General features: G+C 39.5%; 1 pseudogene across 1 annotated transcript in view; it reads right to left on the bottom strand.

Moving 5' to 3' along the window:
• The window catches only part of LOC149197756 (3-methyl-2-oxobutanoate hydroxymethyltransferase 1, mitochondrial-like), a 106093-nt pseudogene that overhangs the window by 63892 nt on the left and 23257 nt on the right, over nucleotides 1-18944 (bottom strand). Inside the window, exons 3-6 of the transcript XR_016254786.1 lie at nucleotides 12253-12628; nucleotides 11981-12126; nucleotides 11504-11710; nucleotides 11275-11422 (exon numbers count right to left, since the gene is read on the bottom strand). The product of XR_016254786.1 is annotated as a 3-methyl-2-oxobutanoate hydroxymethyltransferase 1, mitochondrial-like (transcript). The remainder of the gene's footprint in view (nucleotides 1-11274; nucleotides 11423-11503; nucleotides 11711-11980; nucleotides 12127-12252; nucleotides 12629-18944) is intronic.

Below are 18944 nucleotides of genomic sequence, written 5' to 3'. Positions count from 1 at the left end.
TGAAAGCACATATGTTGGGCTTACTAGGTTGTGGAATTGGAGCAAGTGCAAATATGTCTGTAGCTAAGAGGAAAGAAATGGAAAAAGAGGCCAATGCCAGTGTGCAAGGGTGGCTACAACATCTAAAAAAACAAGAATGAGGATCCCCTTCCATTCTTGAGGAAAAGCAACAACAAATTTCCATTTGAGAGTTTTGGTGGGGGTGAAGATCAAGTAGCAAAAAGAAAGGTAATGGCAGTTGGTCCAATGGACAAGAAATTTCAAAAAGAGAGACGGGAAGAGCTTGATATCACCATTTCCTTCTTTTTCTATCTGAACTTCAAATCATTTAATGTTGCACAATTACCTTTATTTATTGAGATGTGTCGAGCTCTAACTCAAGGGGCTCCATCACGATATGTGCCTCCTAGGTCAAAGAAGCTTATAACCACATTGTTGACTAAGGCAAAGAAAGAGGTGGATAAAATGCTTGAGCCTATTAAAGCTGCATGGCCAACATTTGGGGTTAGTATTGTTTCTAATGGATGGACAAATCCAGCACGCCACCCATACATCAACTTCATGGTGTCTTCCTTGAAATCAGTGGATGCACTTGGAAAATACAAAGATGCACAATATATGGGTGACTTATTCATTAAAGTTGTTGAAAATGTAGGTGTTGATTCTTGTGTGCAAATCATTACATACAATGCACCTGTTTACAAGGTTGTTGGCATGATTGTGGAAGCTAAATGTCCACAAGTATTATGGACACCTTGCATTGTCCATTCCTTGAATTTAGCACTTATAACTATTTCTTCTAATGTGCCTTGGATTGGAAGTGTTATTCAGGATCCACGACATATCCGCAACTTTGTACAAAAGCATACTAATGTCGTTACAATCTACAAGGAGTACACCCATATATCATTGTTGAAGATTGCAGATACACAGTTTGTCTTTGCATTCATCATGCTGAAGAGGTTAAGGGAGGTCAAGACTGCTCTTGGGGCCATGGTTATTTTAGAGTTTTGGGCTTTTTGGAGAAAGACAGATCAAGTAGCCTCAAAAAGAGTCAAGGACACGGTGTTAGATGATGTTTGGTGGGAGAGGGTAGATCTCACTATTAAGATCATGGACCCCATCATTGCTTTGCTATGATTTGCAAATATAAACCAACTGATCCTAGGATAGGTTTATGAGAGATAGGATTCCATGATTGAGTCTGTGAGGACCATTATTTTACAGAGTGAGTGCCCTGAGTATGAGACATCATAAGAAGCCTTCTTCACAACCATACAGGATATTCTTGTCAAGAGGTGGGACAAGAATTCATTGTTTGGCTCACTCATTGAATCCAAAATACTACAAGCCATGGGTGGTTGAACGGTGGACCTTCCCGCAAATTCCCTTCTCACATGGATGGTGAAATTTCACAGGGAAGGAAGGATACATTGCAGATATTTTAGGATAGAGCATCCCTTGATGACGAGGAGGAGGATGCCTTTGCAGAGTTTTCCACTGGCACTGGATGATTTGCAGGCTATGATGTGATTAGAGATAGGGGGGCTAAGAAGGCCTATTCTTGGTGGGAAACTCATGGGGCAACATGCCCTCCTCTATAGCAGTTAGCCATGAGGCTTCTCCTCAGGTTACTTCATCCTCTTGTTGCAAGAGGAATTGGAGCACATATGGGAATTTGTATAGTGTGAAGACAAGCAGGCTTAAGCAGTCCAGGGCAGAGACAATGGTGTATGTGCACACCAACCTTCGTCTTATTTACAGGTAGAGGGATGAGTGGTTAAGGGAAAGACAAAGATGTGGGATGTGTTTCCTAATGATATGGGTTTGGGTAGTAGTGTTGAGTTGGCATTGGCCAACTTGGATCTTAATGAGCCACTGCTAGAGCTTGTCACTTTTGATGAAAGTGATATTCTTCAGGGGTCATCCTCCACACCAGTAGATGTAGAGATTACATTGGATACAAAGGAGGAGGATGCAGAGGAGAGCAGTGGTGACCATGACAGTGATATTGATTTTGATGGTGATGATTGATGAGCTACCTACTACCTTGTAGTTGTTTTGTATTTGTTATTTCTATTTGCCATTGGCAGTGCCAGTCAGGAGTTTTCAGGGCTCTGCACCTATGTAACACATTTTGATTTTGATGACTTAATGAGAAAACTGCAGTTTCTTGTCTTTCTCCTATTGGATCGTTGATAAATTTGTCACAATTGTATTTGTATGCATAATGTTACAACTTACAAATATACAATGTAGAATCTAGATCCATGTTTGAAATTGTATCATGAATGAGAATTTGTGTAATTACTAATATAAAATCACTGAATATCTATTTAGAATATATATATATATATATATATATATATATATATATATAATGTGTCCTACGTGTCCTGTTCTGGGGGGTCAATGTGCCCTGTGACGGACACTCGAATTTGCGTGTCCTGTGCGTCCCATGTTAGGTGACTAGGAAGAAAACTTAAGATTGTTGTAAACTAGGGTTTTCAAGTAGCAAATTGCATCTAAATTTAGCCACTAAAATTGTGTATAAATTATATGGGATGAATCCCCAATCGGGGTGTCAGAAGTTGTGCCAACAAGGGAGGGGGGAGCCCACCACCCCGCTACTTCCTATCCCATTAAAGAGGGGGGATGGCATGGCTATCCCACCCCATGCAGCCACATATGTTAACTGGCATACATTCCCTTCACGTTAAGCTCACATCCTATATTTCGTCTACAAGCTCTTAGCTTGGTAGCGACGGCTCCAAGTACTTCTGCAGCCCCTACAATATTCCCCCACCATTGGTGGGATATTTCCCCCATGACACTAGATTTGTGGGTTGGCATCTTGTATTCCGTCTACGATCTGTTAGTTTGGTAGCGACGGCTCCAAGTTCTTTTATAGCCCTTGCAACATTCCCCCACAGCAGGTGGGATATTTCCCCCACGACACTAGATTTGTGGGGTCCATATCCTTCTGTCACGACCCTGTGTTCCACTATAATCCTTGTGGCTCATCTCCACTACATAGGGAATATCTCTCAAGTGGCACTGATTTTGTGAGAATTTTATTGCATGATGATCTTGGCTCCTGGGAAACTAGCATTCAATACATGCAGTTGTTGTTGAAGCTTCGCATGAGGAGCAGGGCAATAGAGGCTAAGGAGGCTACCTAAGAAACGTTGATAATGGCGATAGTAAAGGACAAAACCAGGGTGGAAAGCGACTGGAAACGATTCACACATATGAAGCTTTTCCAAGCCAAGTGGGCCAACCGTTGTGAGGTAATTTGTTCCATAGCCAATCTCTACAACTCTTTCAGTTTGATAGTCTTTGCATTGTGGACTCTAGTTCGTGGTTTACAAAGTGTCATGGTGGAGTGTATTTGTTAATTTGGGATAGCATCAGATGTGCTCTAGCCATGAAAATTAGTGGAGAGGCTAAAGCACATGAGATCTCCAAGACCCATAAATGGTTTGGGCAGATTCTTCCCAGTATAGGAGATATTAAAATAATTAATATTTTTAATGGAGTTCCTAAGTCTAAACATAGGAAAAATAAAATATTAATGGGTATTAATATAAAACTAGGTTTGGAGGTTCCAAATGACATGGATCAAGCCAAATCTAATCTTAGTCGTTGATTAGAGATGTAATCTCGGCCGTTGAAGGACCAACAGGAAAAGTATAAGAAGAGGCTTGGGGGTCAGTTGGAGAACACACCTGAGTGATCAGTCATTCGATTTACTAGAGCGGGGTTTACTAAGTAAAGTCAAATCAGTGAACAGCAATGAGGGGCAGTGAGTACTAACAGAGAGGCAGAGATAGTGCCGAGAGACCAGCACAGAGGTAGAGCAGCAGACGCAGAGGCAACAGGACTGCGCAGTCACTGGAGGGCCTGCATGGGTGATGCAGAGAGGCGCAGTACTAACACAGAGAGGCAGGAGCTGACGCAGAGGATCTGGGAGCTGCGTATAGGCCAGCAAGCCTGACCCTAAGTCTGTGAGAAGTGCTGGAGAATTTTTCTCTGTCAAGTGAGCTAGTTTGGCACCCAGTTGTACTCAAGGAAATATTGCATATAATAAACCCTCATAATTGTTGCACCAGTTTTCTCGCATTGGGTTTTTCCGAGGATAAGTTGTCCAAAAATAACTGTGTCACTTGTGTGTTTGTTTTCTTTCAGTGGTTGATCTGTAGATGTTGAGACTGTATTGTGTTTATTTCGTTATTTATATGTTTTAAATAACTTGTTCATAATTAACAAGTAGAAGAAATAAACCAAAAGAATACAGATTAAATTTCTAATAGATAGACTTAGAAATTTCAACATGGTATCAGAGCGTGGTTGCAGATCACAGGAGCGCTGAAGGCATCAGCTAAGCAGAGCATTTGCAGCAGAATCAGTTGTCCCAAGTGAAAGAAGTTGATCCTTGCAGAAAGCGACAGAAAAAGGGTTGACGCAAAGGGATTGCATCATCAGTCTGGGCCAAAGAGAGGCCAGCGCAGAGGCTGAGGAGGGTAGAAAAAGGCTCATGCAGAGAACAAGAGGGTTGACACAATTGGCTGAGGAACAGTTTTGCTAGTGCCGGGATTGCGTAGAGCCTAGAGGCTCAGTCCTTCAATTGTTGGCGCATAGCGCATAGGAAGCTGTGGGCAGTTTGTGAGAGCGAAGCTGGTGGGGTACTGTGGGCAGAACAGTACCTAACAAGGCAAAACCAAGGTAGGAGTTGCTACCGAGGCAGATTTCTAGCCAAGGAATCTATATTAGTGTTGCAGGTGCACAGAAGATTGAAGAGGTGCAACTTGGCAATTGGCAGGAGGATTTCCAGAAGGGAAATCGAGACTCAAAGGGAGTCTAACAGAGAACTTCCAGGCGGGAAGTAGAGAGATTCAGCAAGAGTCGAAGAGAGAACTTCTAGAGGGAAGTAGAGAAACTCAAAGGAGTCGACAGAAAGAGTAGAGAGATGGCCATGAATGGGCTGAGGGATCAAGACAGGCTGGACGGGGCGTCCAACTTTGTGGTCTGGAAGTCCAGGATCCTATCCATTCTAGATAGACATCACATCAAGGCCTTAGCCTTGAGAACAGTGGTGATCCCAGTTGACCCGGCTAATAATGAAAAGTACGAGGAGGCAATGGCCAAGGTGAAGTGCATCATCCTTGATGGGGTCAAGGATCATGTGGTCCAACATATTGCCGAGAAGGACACGACAAATGAAATGTGGGAAGCCTTGAAGAAATTGTACCAGCATACTTCCATGCAAAGGAAGATGTTACTTGAGAATCAGTTGTGGTCATACCAGATGCAGAAGGGGGAGCAGATAGATCACTTCCTCAATCGGTTGAAGGAGATTCGGGACCAACTGACTTCCATAGGGGCCACGCCGGATGAGGAGATGTTGGTGAGGACCGCACTTAACGCAGTCTCCGAGGAGTGGGAGACATTTGTCCAGAGCATACTGGGCAAGGCGGATCTTCCAGATTGGGAAGAATTGTGGGCAGCTCTTCACCAAGAGGAGATCAAGCGATTGAGCAAGATGGGAAGTAGCAACAAAGGAGTCTCGATCAAGAAGGAAGAGGAAGAGGATGCAGCGCTAGCATCTACGGGAAAGCAGGAGAAGAGGAAGAAAAATGACCTCTCCAAGGTCAAGTGCTTCAACTATGGGGAACTGGGTCATTATGCGAACTAGTGTCCGAGGAAGAAGAGTAAGGGAGAGGCGTCTGACTCTAAGGCAGCGCCAGCGAAGGCAGAAAAGGAGGTAGAGGAGGATGACGATTGTGCCATGAGTGCTCATGTACCTCTAGAGAAGAGGTGGGGAGACATCGAGCTATAGTCAGGAAGACTATAGGCGATGAGGGGCAGGATCCTTGAGGTACCCAAACTCTTGGATTAGATCCTTGCTACGGGAGCCCCGAAGTGAGAAGTAGCAAGATTGGCGGATGTCGACAGAAACGAATGCGGATGAAGCGAGAGAGAGTGCTATAGTGCAGTAGTCTCGGGCAACGCAGAGCTAGCAAGTTGCAGCAGTGCGAGAGGCACAAAGGAGGTTGCAACAGTGCAGGATGGCACAGAGAGGTTTGCAGCGGTGTGAGAGGCAGGGAGTTGTTGCAGCAGCGCAGAGGTAGTAGAGGGAGCACGTGATAGCGGCAGAGAGAGCTTCAGCATCGGGAGTGTTTCTAGCCTGACAAGGATGTCAATAGTTGGGTGGATCAGTTACTTACTTCTCAGTAACTGAGTTGCAGTGTAGTAGCAGTTAGTAGTAGCACGATGCAGCATGATGAGAGGGGGTTGCAGTGCAGATGCAGTGTTGGGAGAAAGGACCACCAGCAGCATGGATGCAAAAGGAGCTGTCGTACGGATGCAACAGTGGCAGTGGCAGGGCCATGGGCAGCAGTACAGGATGTAGCAGTGCAGAGGATGTTGGGAGGGGAGGCCTAGCATCAACACAGGTAGCGGTGTCATATAATTGGGGTGATGCTCAGTGTGGAGTATTACTAGAGCACAGTCCTCGCTAAAAGGGAGTGTTAATTTGGGGTAGCATCGGATGTGCTCTAGCCATGAAATTGGTGGAGAGGCTAAAGCACATGAGATCTCCAAGACCCATAAATGGTTTGGGCAGATTCTTCCCAGTTTAGGAGATACTAAAATAATTAATATTTTTAATGGAGTTCCTAAGTCTAAACTTAGGAAAAATAAAATGTTAATGGGTATTAATATAAAACTGGGTTAGAAGGTTCCAAATGACATGGATCAAGCCAAATCTAATCTTAGTCGTTGATTAGAGATGTAATCTCGGCCGTTGAAGGACCAACAAGAAAAGTATAAGAAGAGGCTTGAGTGTCAGTTGGAGAACACACTAGAGTGATCAGTCATTTGATTTACTAGAGCGGGGTTTGCTAAGTAAAATCAAATCAATGATTAGCAACGAGGGGCAGTGAGTACTGACAGAGAGGTAGAGATAGTGCCGAGAGACCAGCATAGAGGCAGAGCGGCAGACGCAGAGGCAGCAGAACTGTGCAGTCACTGGAGGGCCTGCATGGGTGACGCAGAGAGGGCCAATGCTGACGCAGAGAGGCAGGAGCTGACGCAGAGGGTCAGGGAGCTGCGCAAAGGCCAACAAGCTTGACGCTGAGTTTGTGAGAAGTGTTGGAGAAGTTTTCTTTGTCGGGTGAGCCAATTTGGCACCCAGTTGTACTCAAGGAAATACTGCATAATAATAAACCCTCAGAATTGCAGCACCGATTTTCCCGCATTGGGTTTTTCCGAGGACGATTTGTCCAAAAATAATGGTGTCACTTGTGTATTTGTTTTCTTTCAATTGTTGATTTGTAGATGTTGAAACTGTATTGTGCTTATTTTGTTATTTATATGTTTTAAATAACTTGTTCAGAATTAACAAGTAGAAGAAATAAACCAGAAGAATACAGATTAAATTTCTAATGGATAGACTTAGAAATTTCAACAGTATTGTCTTTGGTGTCCTGAATTTCTATGGTTGTCGGACCCTGCTTAGAGGCTCTTCTTTATTTGTTTATCCTTTGTCACAACTTCCTAGACTATGCTCTAGACCTTCCTCGCAACTGAGTGCTAAATTTTTGTTCATTATTCTAAGAATCCTATCAACTTGCTTCATCAATTTCTCTAGCTAATGGGGATCATCCTTAATCTGGCCTCTCATATCCTTGAATACCATGCCCTGTCGACAGATGCATTGTCGCCGGGGGTCTAGAGGCAAAGGCCAACCACGGGATCAATCCCAAGCTCATAATGATGCAGTCACATTCCATTCTTCCACTCCAGAAATCCAGGAGAAAATTCTCCAACTCGAAGCCTTGACTACAAATGACCACCAAGCATACTATGATATCAAAATCCAAGTCGATGTAGCCAATTAGGTAATGGCAGAAGTGTCCTCAGACACGTAATTCTCTATATGGCATTCTCTATATGTACATACATTTCATCATTCACAGACGATTTAATAAGAGCTAAGGCTTTAGCATTCTTGATTTCCCATTTTGCCAGTGGATCTGCATCTGTGGGTTTATTCGGCTTTACATCTCCATCACATATTCCTTGCCATAATTCATTGTAAATGAGTGTGCTTTCAATAAGACGATGCCACGTTTTATAAGATTTGGTGCCCTCAAGTTTGTCGGAATCAGAAAATAAGTTAATCAACTTAGACATTTTTAGCGATGAAGAGACGCACCAAGAAGCAGAACAGAAAGGACAAGATAGTCAACACAACACACCACGCAAAAAACACGATCTATCGGGGCTTGGCCTTGACCCTCGAATAGTCGTCAAAACAGGAGAATATTGACTGAGCTTTGCACTTGGCTCTAGTCAATTTCTCAAATTTTTACAGGGCAACTTTCAAAATTTGACTTTTTACAATGGTGCTTTGCACAATCTGGTAAAAAAAAATTTACCCCCCCTCAAAGTAAAATTACTTTGAGTTACATTTATCTCCTTCGAAAAATTACAAAAATAACAAACTCCTTATTGCTCCAAAAAATTACAATCACCTTAACAAATGTTACAAGACCCTTATTACTCCAATAACAATAAATTCCCAAAATTACAAATCATTAGATCTCTCCAAACTTATCACTCCATTACATAAGGAATTAGAAATACTCCTTATGTCTCCTTAAAATTCCATAAGGACTTTATAAACACTCTTTAAAAAAGCCTTTACATACTTCCCATTAAAAATAATTATTAAAACTTTATGAAATCACTTGAATTCACGTTTCTCCTCAAAGCCATCGTTCTTATGCTTTCATCGCAAGTGTTCAAAATATATATGTACATGACATCAGAATTGTTTGGATAATATGTGTTGCTCTATTTTTTAAAACAAAATTATCCACACTTACATAATCGCACAAGGAAGATTAACAGAAAAGGAAATGCCTCGAATCTCTCTCAACTTTTTCTCGTGCAGACTGTTCCGCTGCCAACTGCTGTTCAAACATTTTGTAGATTTACGCAATGTCTTCTCTACCTGATCAAACACAACAATATGGCGTGGAAATATAGCCTCAAACGCAATGCCGAATTCTAAAATCTGTATAACATAATACTCTTCAGACGGCTTTAAAAGCAGAAATTCCTGTACATTCTTTCCCTGGGGTACCTGATTTTCAGTCGAACAATCTAATACTGAGGAGTCATGATAGAAGGTTTCGCCCAATTTTCTTTAGCAAGGAAGACTTGAAAGGCTCTCCGGAATGCGTGGGCAGTTCAAGAGATAAAGAAAGAAAAACAGAAACCGAAACGCAGCCAGGTGTTTATAAAAATGTATGAAGTAATTCAGAAATTGACTAGAGAAGCCGATTTCTACAAACAAGAAATGGATCGAATCAACCTCGAGACAGCTGGCAGAGAAAATGACAATCTCCCCGCCGGATTATGGCACCGATCTAACCTCTAGCAAACAATCTCGTTCATTTCTTCAACGCTTGCAATATTACACTCAATTAAAAAAGATACCATCCAACTTTACATTAAATTCCAGCAAGGGCGTATGATCCAGCATTAAAGAATTAATAGAATCATTTCGCAGATTAAAATTCTAAGAAATTTTTTGTTTGTTGAACACAAAACTGGACAATTTCATACCAATGATTTGCTGGCCAACTGAATGGAGTTTTCCAGGACTTTGTTGAGCTGAAATCTCCTCAAATCCACTGCAGCATTACTGGAGCTCTGATACCACAATAATGGCAGAAGTGTCCTCAGACACGTAATTTTATTAATCAGAAAAAAATAATTACATAATTGATTTTGCAAGAGTTTACACCCGAACAACCAAACACTCTTGCAATGAGCTATTTATAAGCTCCATGTCCTAACTACCTCTAATTATGGATCACTTACAAGTGTCCATTTACAATAAATGCTATTCAAACCAACTAGCTAACTAATCTCCTATAATAGAGCCTAAGATACGACTCATTTGGAGAGTCATATCTTGTTACAACAATATACTAATTCTAATTGTCTCTAAAATAATTAATCATTCTAGAATAATTATTAATTTAATTTCTTAAATTAATAATTATTTTATTTCAATTTTATAACCTATGATAATAAAGTATTTTTGGATCATCTAACATTAGGTTCCCGACCCTAGGCATGCCAAGGGATGACTAAGTCAATATCTTTATTCCATTACCCTTCACTGGCAAATGAAAACACTCCTATCTAAAGGAAAAGCACAAGGACTACAATGATATTATATCTCATTTGAATGAAATTCAACAAGTCCAAAGCCACCAACACTCCTATCTCATCGGCCTAAATGTCCCACATAGAGGGCCATCTTCAGTGTGGCCTTAATCGTCCAGCCCCAACAAGTACAAGCGCCCAGGATCCAGTCCCAATCACTTCATCGAATACTTGATGTTTCATCCAGCTTCTTGGCTTATGTCTTTTACTTTCAACAAAATAGTTTCTTTTAGCAGTTACTAGTGTTTGAATTTTCATATACCTAGACCTTTGTCAACTGTCAGCAGCTCTAGTTCTCATGGCAGACTGCGACAAGACTCAGTCTAAACAATGATCTTTGACTTTGTAAGATGATATTGTGAGGCAATAGAAATCTTAATTTACAAATAAAATAAAAAAAGACTAAGGACAAAATTACAACAAATTTTAACGGTTACTATAGCATATAACAACAAATGAAGTATGACATTAGCACTAAGAAAATGGTTGAAAATGCATAAAAACCTTGAATTAGATTCTCTAATTTTCTCCAATTCACTTTTAAACAAAATTTAACCATAAGACATACATCAAGAACTCATTCAATACTAATAAGACTCTAGACTAGTCAACTGGACTAGTCAATGCATATAAGTATACTATCATGAGGCTCATTGTACAATCACATTCATCACTATGACATAGGAGCACCAAGGGGAGTAATGGAACTCAAAAACTCTTACACATAGATTTAGATCCTTAACCAAGAGACCAAATCGAGGTCTTTGGCAAGGTACCCACTATCATTAGTATTGTAATCATTCCAATAGATTGTGTAATAGACTAACACTACTTTGTTAACTATGTACATCTATTTTCAAGATTGATCAATATTATTTCGAATAGAAAGTCTTTAAATACAATAGCATTCTCCAGCATGGTCTACGGAATAACAGCTGACAAACTACAGTAATACTAATATTTTTAACTCACGGATGACACTACTGTAACATGAAAAAACGCTTAAACAAAGGGGGGTGATAAAGAAACTTGGCCACTACAATTAGGCCCTGGCTCCAATTCCAATGGTGGGAATTTGAAGAGAAGATGTAATAGCAGCTGCAACTAGAGATGGCACACACTCTAGCACAATAGCAAAACAACCCGCATCTTGTAAAGCCAATGCACTCTCCAGAACCTACAAGGAGAGGGTTGTGATGCTAATTATGTATGGTTAATGTAATAGCAAAAAAGCCACTTCAATTATTTGAAAACATACCTTTATCGTGCTGGCATCATTTCTACCCTGTGGCCTAAAGCCACCTAGCACACTTATCGCTTGGGGAGTCAACCCAACATGTCCAATGACTGCAATGCCTGCCTCAACTATCGATCTTGCTGCTATGACCCTAGATGGTGTACCCCCTTCAAGTTTTATTACATCCATGCACCCCTCCTTCAATAGTCGAGTTGCACTCGCAACTGCCTATTTAAAATAAGTCTTTGAACCATGTCACTCAACTTTTCACATCAAAAACAGTTAGATATGCACATACTTTACAAATAACTTAAAGTTTAACCATTTGATATTTTTAAGAAAATGATTGGCTGAATTCTATATATTAAAAGTAAAGAGCCCTCTAAACATTGATTTGCATGAAATAGCATTGAGAGAGTAATATTTCAACCTATTTTTGTAAATAAAATATGTCAAAAAAATAATTATCAGATTTTGAAACTCTTCAATCTAGCTCACCTCCACCTTGCTTTCTTCAAAGCTTCCAAAAGGCAAATCACCAACAAGAAGAGATCTAGATGCTCCACGGGATACAGCACGACAATGAAGTAGCATATCATCCAAGGTGATAGGTAAAGTTGTGTCATGTCCATGCACCACCATTCCTTAAACCAAAATCAATACAAAATTAAAACCTTAAATTCAATGATTCTCGTATAGACAGGATCTAGCCAACACATTTTCTAGGATGGTGGATCGAAAACAAAACATTATGTATTGGTAATTCTCACCAACTGAATCCCCTACTAAGCAAATATCAATGCCAGCATTGTCTACATGAACTGCAGAAGGATAATCATAGGCAGTCACCATTGTTATGGGCTCCCCTTTGTGATATTTAGTAGCAAGATGGTTTAAAGTGATCCTTTTCCAGGGAGATTGAGACTTAGGTCCTCCATAGAAAACCTTTTCTGGGAGATTAGACATTCCATGCACATCCAATAGCCATGGAAAAGATGAAGGCACGACCTTATTGTTGTGATAACGGTTAGAAACCCTCTTTAACATCGGTATCCATGATCCTTTTGGTTGCCAAGAATCAATAAAACCGTGACGAAGAAGCAATGATGATGTACATATAAGACGTCGAGCCATGCAACTTGTAAACTGCAACACAATCATGACTTCTTTCAAAAATCCATAAACAACAACAGGGGAAAAAACACAATTATAAAATATAAGACAACTAATGTCATGCAAGAGAAAAATGAACTATTTCTAGCTCTCCAAATTTGATATAAAATGCAATAAAGCCTGAGGTAGGATAAGAGTTCCTTATCAAAATAACATTGTACATATCTCAAGCTATTTATTGACACCAAATGCTATGGCTCCATTGTGATAGTTCACGAGAACCAACAAACATATTTTTCACATAGTACTTTGTGTGAAAAATATGGGAAACAAGAAAGGTGTAAAAGTAACTTGAACATAAGGAAATGATATTATTTCTCATGATAAAATGGAGAGGGTATATCTATGTATAAAAGAAGGAAGATTTTAAAGCAAGACTTGTGGACTCTTATATACCTAATCCTAACATACAAGAAAAATGGAACTTTTGAACTCTTAACAACACCTAATCCTCGATTATTAGCCCTCTTCAATGATAATTTATCATTAAAGTGACTAATATATATATATATATATATATATAGAGAGAGAGAGAGAGAGAGAGAGAGAACAATCACGAAAAGAGAATCACAAAGCTTGAATGTATGAAAGAAGGTAAAAATGACACTTAGGATCTATTCAACAGTCCCATAATGAAATTCACTCTAACTAGTAGAACAAAAGGGACAACAAGGTTCTATTTGACACTCCTACAATGGAATTCACTCTACCTAGCAGAACAATGACTTTGGCTCCATGAAATACCATGCATATTCACGAGCTAAATATGACTCCTAAAGTAAACTTGTAATGGGATAAATGAGATAATAGAAATATTGGTTGCCACACATATGACCATTTTAAGGGCCCTTAGAACAATGAAAGCCCTAAGAAGGGGTAAAAGGGAAGTTGATTTCTTATAATATCGGGGGTTTGGGCGGCCCTTCCAAAAAACACTCTTCTGGGAGGTTGATATCAATGAGTTTTGCAAATGAAAGTCCACTACAAGAAATAATGTTAGAGGTAGAGCCTTGCTTAAAAATTATGAAAGACAGCCTCCTTGATTGGATATTTCGTGCACTCGGCTCCAATGGACATTCTAGAGGCATATGCACAAGTTGGAATGCTTCCTTTTATTGGAAAAAATAAATTATTTTTCCCATCCACTATTTTTGTGACTCTCTTCTCTTGTTCTTTAAACAAAACTATGGATATGATTGACATTTATGGTCCCTCCTCAAGCAAGAAAGAGTTCAAGGATACAGTATCTCATTCGAATTTTTTTGCTTCGAATAAAGTAATCATTGGAGGGGTTTATATTATACTCTAGGCACTACAAAAGTTTAAGGTTCACATGCAATGCCAAAATTGAATGCAAAGTTTTCTAGATCTTTTAATAATCATCATACTTTGGTTGGCATTGAACCATTAGTCTCAAAAACCTACTTGGCTCTAAGCATAGCAAAGGTGTTATGGCAATTGCAAAATACTAAGCATGTGGTAGATTAAAAACCCTTTTTTCTTACACTTGTAAAATACACATGCATTCATTCGTCATGAGGTGAAGGGATGTCCGGATTTTGACCTTATTATTATTATATGATCATTATTTACATTTTTATTGTTCTTGAGATTTTACATATTGTGGTGGATCAAGTAGAATTCCATACTTGGAAGATAAGCATATTCATTCACTTATTGCAACGGGAATTATTTTGAAATACCACGTCTCTTGAGTTTAATGATATTGTTGTAGTTAGATTTATTGACTAGAAATGCAAGTAAAGATTGCATCATTTCTCAATCCAAACACTACTAGTTTGAACCTCAACCCTTGGTAATTGGAGCCAAGCATACAAAACAGTTCTATTTGTGTTCCCCAACTTGCAATCATGACACCATTGTTTGACATAAAATACTAGTGCCACCAAGATGGGATGTAAGCTATGGTACATAAAATATAATATATTTTAAGCATAAAACTATGTATACTTTCATAGTGAGTAATAGTCATGTATTTAAACCTAAAATATGTCAAACGATGGAAGGATCAAATATATTAAATGTTAACATGAATGAAGTCATGAGATCATTCATTACGTCATTCAACTGCCAAATATTGGAAGAAAAATTCAATTACAAGTCACCTGTCATGTTCTATTTCATCTCAATTCAACAAAATTACTTACTTTCCACATGTTGGAAAAATATCTTGACATCCCTTTTGCATCTTCCTTCACCTCTTAAGTGTCATTATCTCCCCATATTTTTCATATACACACATCAAATATTAGCCACACCATGCAAAATTTGATTGAATATGCGAAGCCTACAAATCCAACTCGTTCTCTTTATTGGGGCCTCATGGATGAAAAATACAAATCTATTGAAGCCCACATTGAAAGAGGTTGAGAAAGTTGACTCAACTTGGAGCTTTGTCACCTTCTGAGGTGAATGGAAATTAATTGTCTCAATATTGTCATTCAACACCTTCTATGTCAACAACAACATTATCATACTTCTTTGTAGGCTTTTCCATCTTCACTATGGTGCCATGGAGACACTTCATAGTTTCAAGCAAAGCAACCAATGGATGTTGAATACGATGTTGAGCAGATTGAGGTAGAGTTGATCATTTGCGTTCAAGCATTCAAGCCTTTACAAAGTTGGAGGACCCAAGAATTCAATCTTTTATAGGTTATTAGAGGCCATGGAATCATTTAGGAGCCCATCAAATCCAAGGTTTTTGTTGCAGAGTTCTTAAAAGTTGCTTTCATAAATTTATCGCAGCATTTCCCTTTGCCTTTCAAAATTTCATGGTGAGGTTCACGTCCAAGAAGATTATCATTGTTTGACCTCGCACTTTTTTGGAGTCAACCACTTGCTACGATGATAGCACTACCATCCTAGCCCTGAGGGTTAGCTCAAATGGTTGAGTTCCCATTGCTAAAAGCACCTCGCTAATGGGAGGTCACAAGGTCGATTATCCTCGATGTGCTCGGGGTTAGGCTCTGCTAAGAAGCCAACAAGATGTGATCCCTTCAGGTGGATCTACTTGAATATTTCCTCAAGAAAAAAGATAGCACCGCCATCCTAAATTGAGCTTACCATGGATGACAAAGGCTGTCAATTCTGGCCCCGTAAAGTCCTACTCACCACACCTACTCTATGCGAAATCCCTTGATTCTTGTTGAGAAAAATGACACGAAATTCTTAGATTAAAGGGAATTTTAGCTCTCTTGAATTATATCACTTCCTTCACTAGTAGACATGAAATCTACACTACAGAGAAGTGCACACCCCCCAACCCCACCCCAATTTTGCTCCCAAAATGCACCCCAAGAGGGAGCATCCACAAAGCACCCTCAAAAATGAGCTTCCATATCACTCCCTCAAAGGAATGTTGTTTTGGAAGCACACTTTGAGGGCATTTAAGGCACTACCCATCCCTTGTGGGCAACGCTCCATGAGCACCACCCCTGGGTGCTCCAAAGGCCAAAAGCATGCTCCCACACACATCAACGATTTTTTTCCTTTTTGTTTGTGGGAAACAAGGGAAGGTTCTCAATGGGAACATAAGCCATGGCTAGGGTTCCTTGATTGATTAAAACACTTATTCACTCCATTTTCTCTCATTCTATCACTCATTTCATTCATCTTTGCTAAGATTTTGAGTGAATTTCATGCTAATTATTGAGAAGCAAATTTGTGAGAGCTTGGAATGGAGAATAAAGGTTACCATGGTTACATTCAACAACCATTAAAGAGTTGAAGAGAAAGGCTCTAATCCTATCATTGCTTGTTTCTTTCTCCGTGTTGTAAACTTGCATATTTTCTATGTTCAATCTTTGAATGTTCTCTCCTCCTACTCTTTTCCATTCCTCCTCCCTGATTTTATTGCAAGCAAAAGTTTATTTTAAAGAAGTACAAAGGGTATGTGGCATATCATTTTGATTATATTTTTTATTAGGATGGTATCATTGGGAAACCAAAATACCAATGATGAGGATGAATAAGTAGGCAATGGCGCATACTATGGAAAGGAGGAAGAAATGGAAAGACATGATGAAACTAAACCCAAAGAGAGTTCAGCACCCTTGTGGAAGTATGTGACAAGGGATGAAAGAGGTAAAGGTGGCAAAACCACTAAATTTACATGCCCCCACTAAAACACAACTTACATAAGTTCATGACCAATGTGAGGAAGCATCTCCGTGAGATTATGCCTTGTGATGAAAAAAAGAGTCTAAGCGTCAAAAACTACACTAAAGTACTAATGAAAGATATAAAAAAATATAGAAGAGAAGATGAGGAAGCGCGAAACTAATCCAAAAAATCAAAGATTGAATGTAAGGTCATTGGCTCATAAAGAATGTTCAATGGTCAATCCCCATCCCCCAAGTTGGTGGACTCTGACCCATGTATTCAAAACGTAGAACAATATTAGATTTATTTAACCAAGGTTGTAGGAATGATGAGGATGCAAAAGTGTTTGGGGTTCTCTGTGCATGTGGCATACCATTCAATGTTCTTTGGTCACCCAATTAACATGAAATGGTAAAAGCCATCAACAGTGCCCCTAAAGGATAAGGGACCTCCAATTTGACAAAGCCAAAACTATGGGACTTTATAAGGAAAGAGCCAAAAGATAATTTACAAATGATTGGACCAAATATGGGGTATCCATCATATCTAATGGTTGGACAAATATTAAAGGCAAGCCATTGTAGATATTCTTGATGTGTCTACTAGTGGTGTAGTCTTCCTTTCAACCCATGACTACTTAGATCATTACAAGACCGGATATTAATATTGCAGAACCATCCATACAATGTCATTTGAGTCATTAGTAATTTAGAATGGAACAACTTACAGGACGTCCTTGAAGAAACCCCTAGGAACTTAGAGAAGCAACGTGGATGTCATTTCATTCATGGAAGGGAGTTTAAGGCGGGTTTGTTGAAAAGTTTTTCTTTCCAAGGGAATTCAATCAAAAATCTAGGTTGACTATTCAATTGAAAATCTTGAAAGTTTGTAATCTCGAAGTCTAATCCTCCTAGGGGCACAATGAAGCAATCATGCAAGCGGACAAGTCACGTGCAAGAAGATGAGGAAACCCAAGGTTTACAGGAACATCCAACCTGGAAGAGAAGTCGAATATCCTGTAAGTCGCCGAAGAGCCCAGTTTCCAAGATGGAAGCAAAAAGTTTTTCAAAATTACTCCGAATATTATTATTACTTGTGAGCTAAGTAACCTGACAAGTGGATTCAAGATTCATTGGATACGGGGATTCGAGTGTCAGATTCGGACACGTTGACCCCCCGAAACAGGACACGTTTGGATACGTTATATATATATATATATATATATATATTGTAAATTAGATATTTTTTACACAAATTCTCATTAATGATACAAATTCATTGATTTCAAACATAGATCTTCATCTAGATGTAAGTTTTATTGTTTACAAAGTAAGTTAGTAACATTATAGCATGCATAGTACATACAAAATTCAAATACATGCCACATAAATGATAAATCAATGAATCATAAATTCTAAATTCATAAATGATCAATCATAATACATATTCAATTCATCAATGATCCAATAGGAGAAAGACAAGACAGTAAGATAAAGACACCGCCAGTTGTAGTTTTCTCATTAAGTCATCAAAATCAAAATGTGTTACATAGGTAGTGCAATGCTAATGGCAAATAGAAATAGAAAATACAAAACAACTACAAGTATACAAGTCTCAAGGCAATAGGTAGCTCATCACTCATGAGTCATCAATCCTCATAGTCATCATCAAAATCAGCATCACTATCCTCATCATCATGGTCACCACTGCTCTCCTCTGCATCCTCCTCCTCCCATGCATCCAAAGTCATCTTTGCATCTATTGGTGTGGAGGATGACCCCTCTATAGTATCACCTCATCAAATCTAACAGGCTCTAGCACTGGATCATTGAGATTCATGTTGGCCAATGCCAACTCAACACTGTTGTCCAAACCCATATCATCAGGAAAAACATCCCACATATTTGTCTTTCCCTTCAACCACTCTTCCCTCTGCCTGTAAATAAGACAAAGGTTGGTGTGCACATACACCATTGTCTCTGCCCTGGACCGCTCAAGCCTGCTCTTCTTAACACTATACAAATTCCCATATGTGCTCTAATTCCTCTCACAACAAGAGGATAAAGTCACCTAAGAGAGGAGCCTCGTGGCTAATTGTTGTAGGGGAGGGCTTGTTGCCCCATGATTTGCCCACCAAGAATAGGGCTTCTTAGCCCCCCTGTCT

Source organism: Pinus tabuliformis, chromosome 2_2 (assembly GCF_031772625.1).
Source record: "Pinus tabuliformis cultivar Carrire ecotype Pingquan chromosome 2_2, CPIR1, whole genome shotgun sequence".
Classification (NCBI taxonomy): domain Eukaryota; kingdom Viridiplantae; phylum Streptophyta; class Pinopsida; order Pinales; family Pinaceae; genus Pinus; species Pinus tabuliformis.
This window is presented reverse-complemented; position numbering and strand designations above follow the sequence as displayed.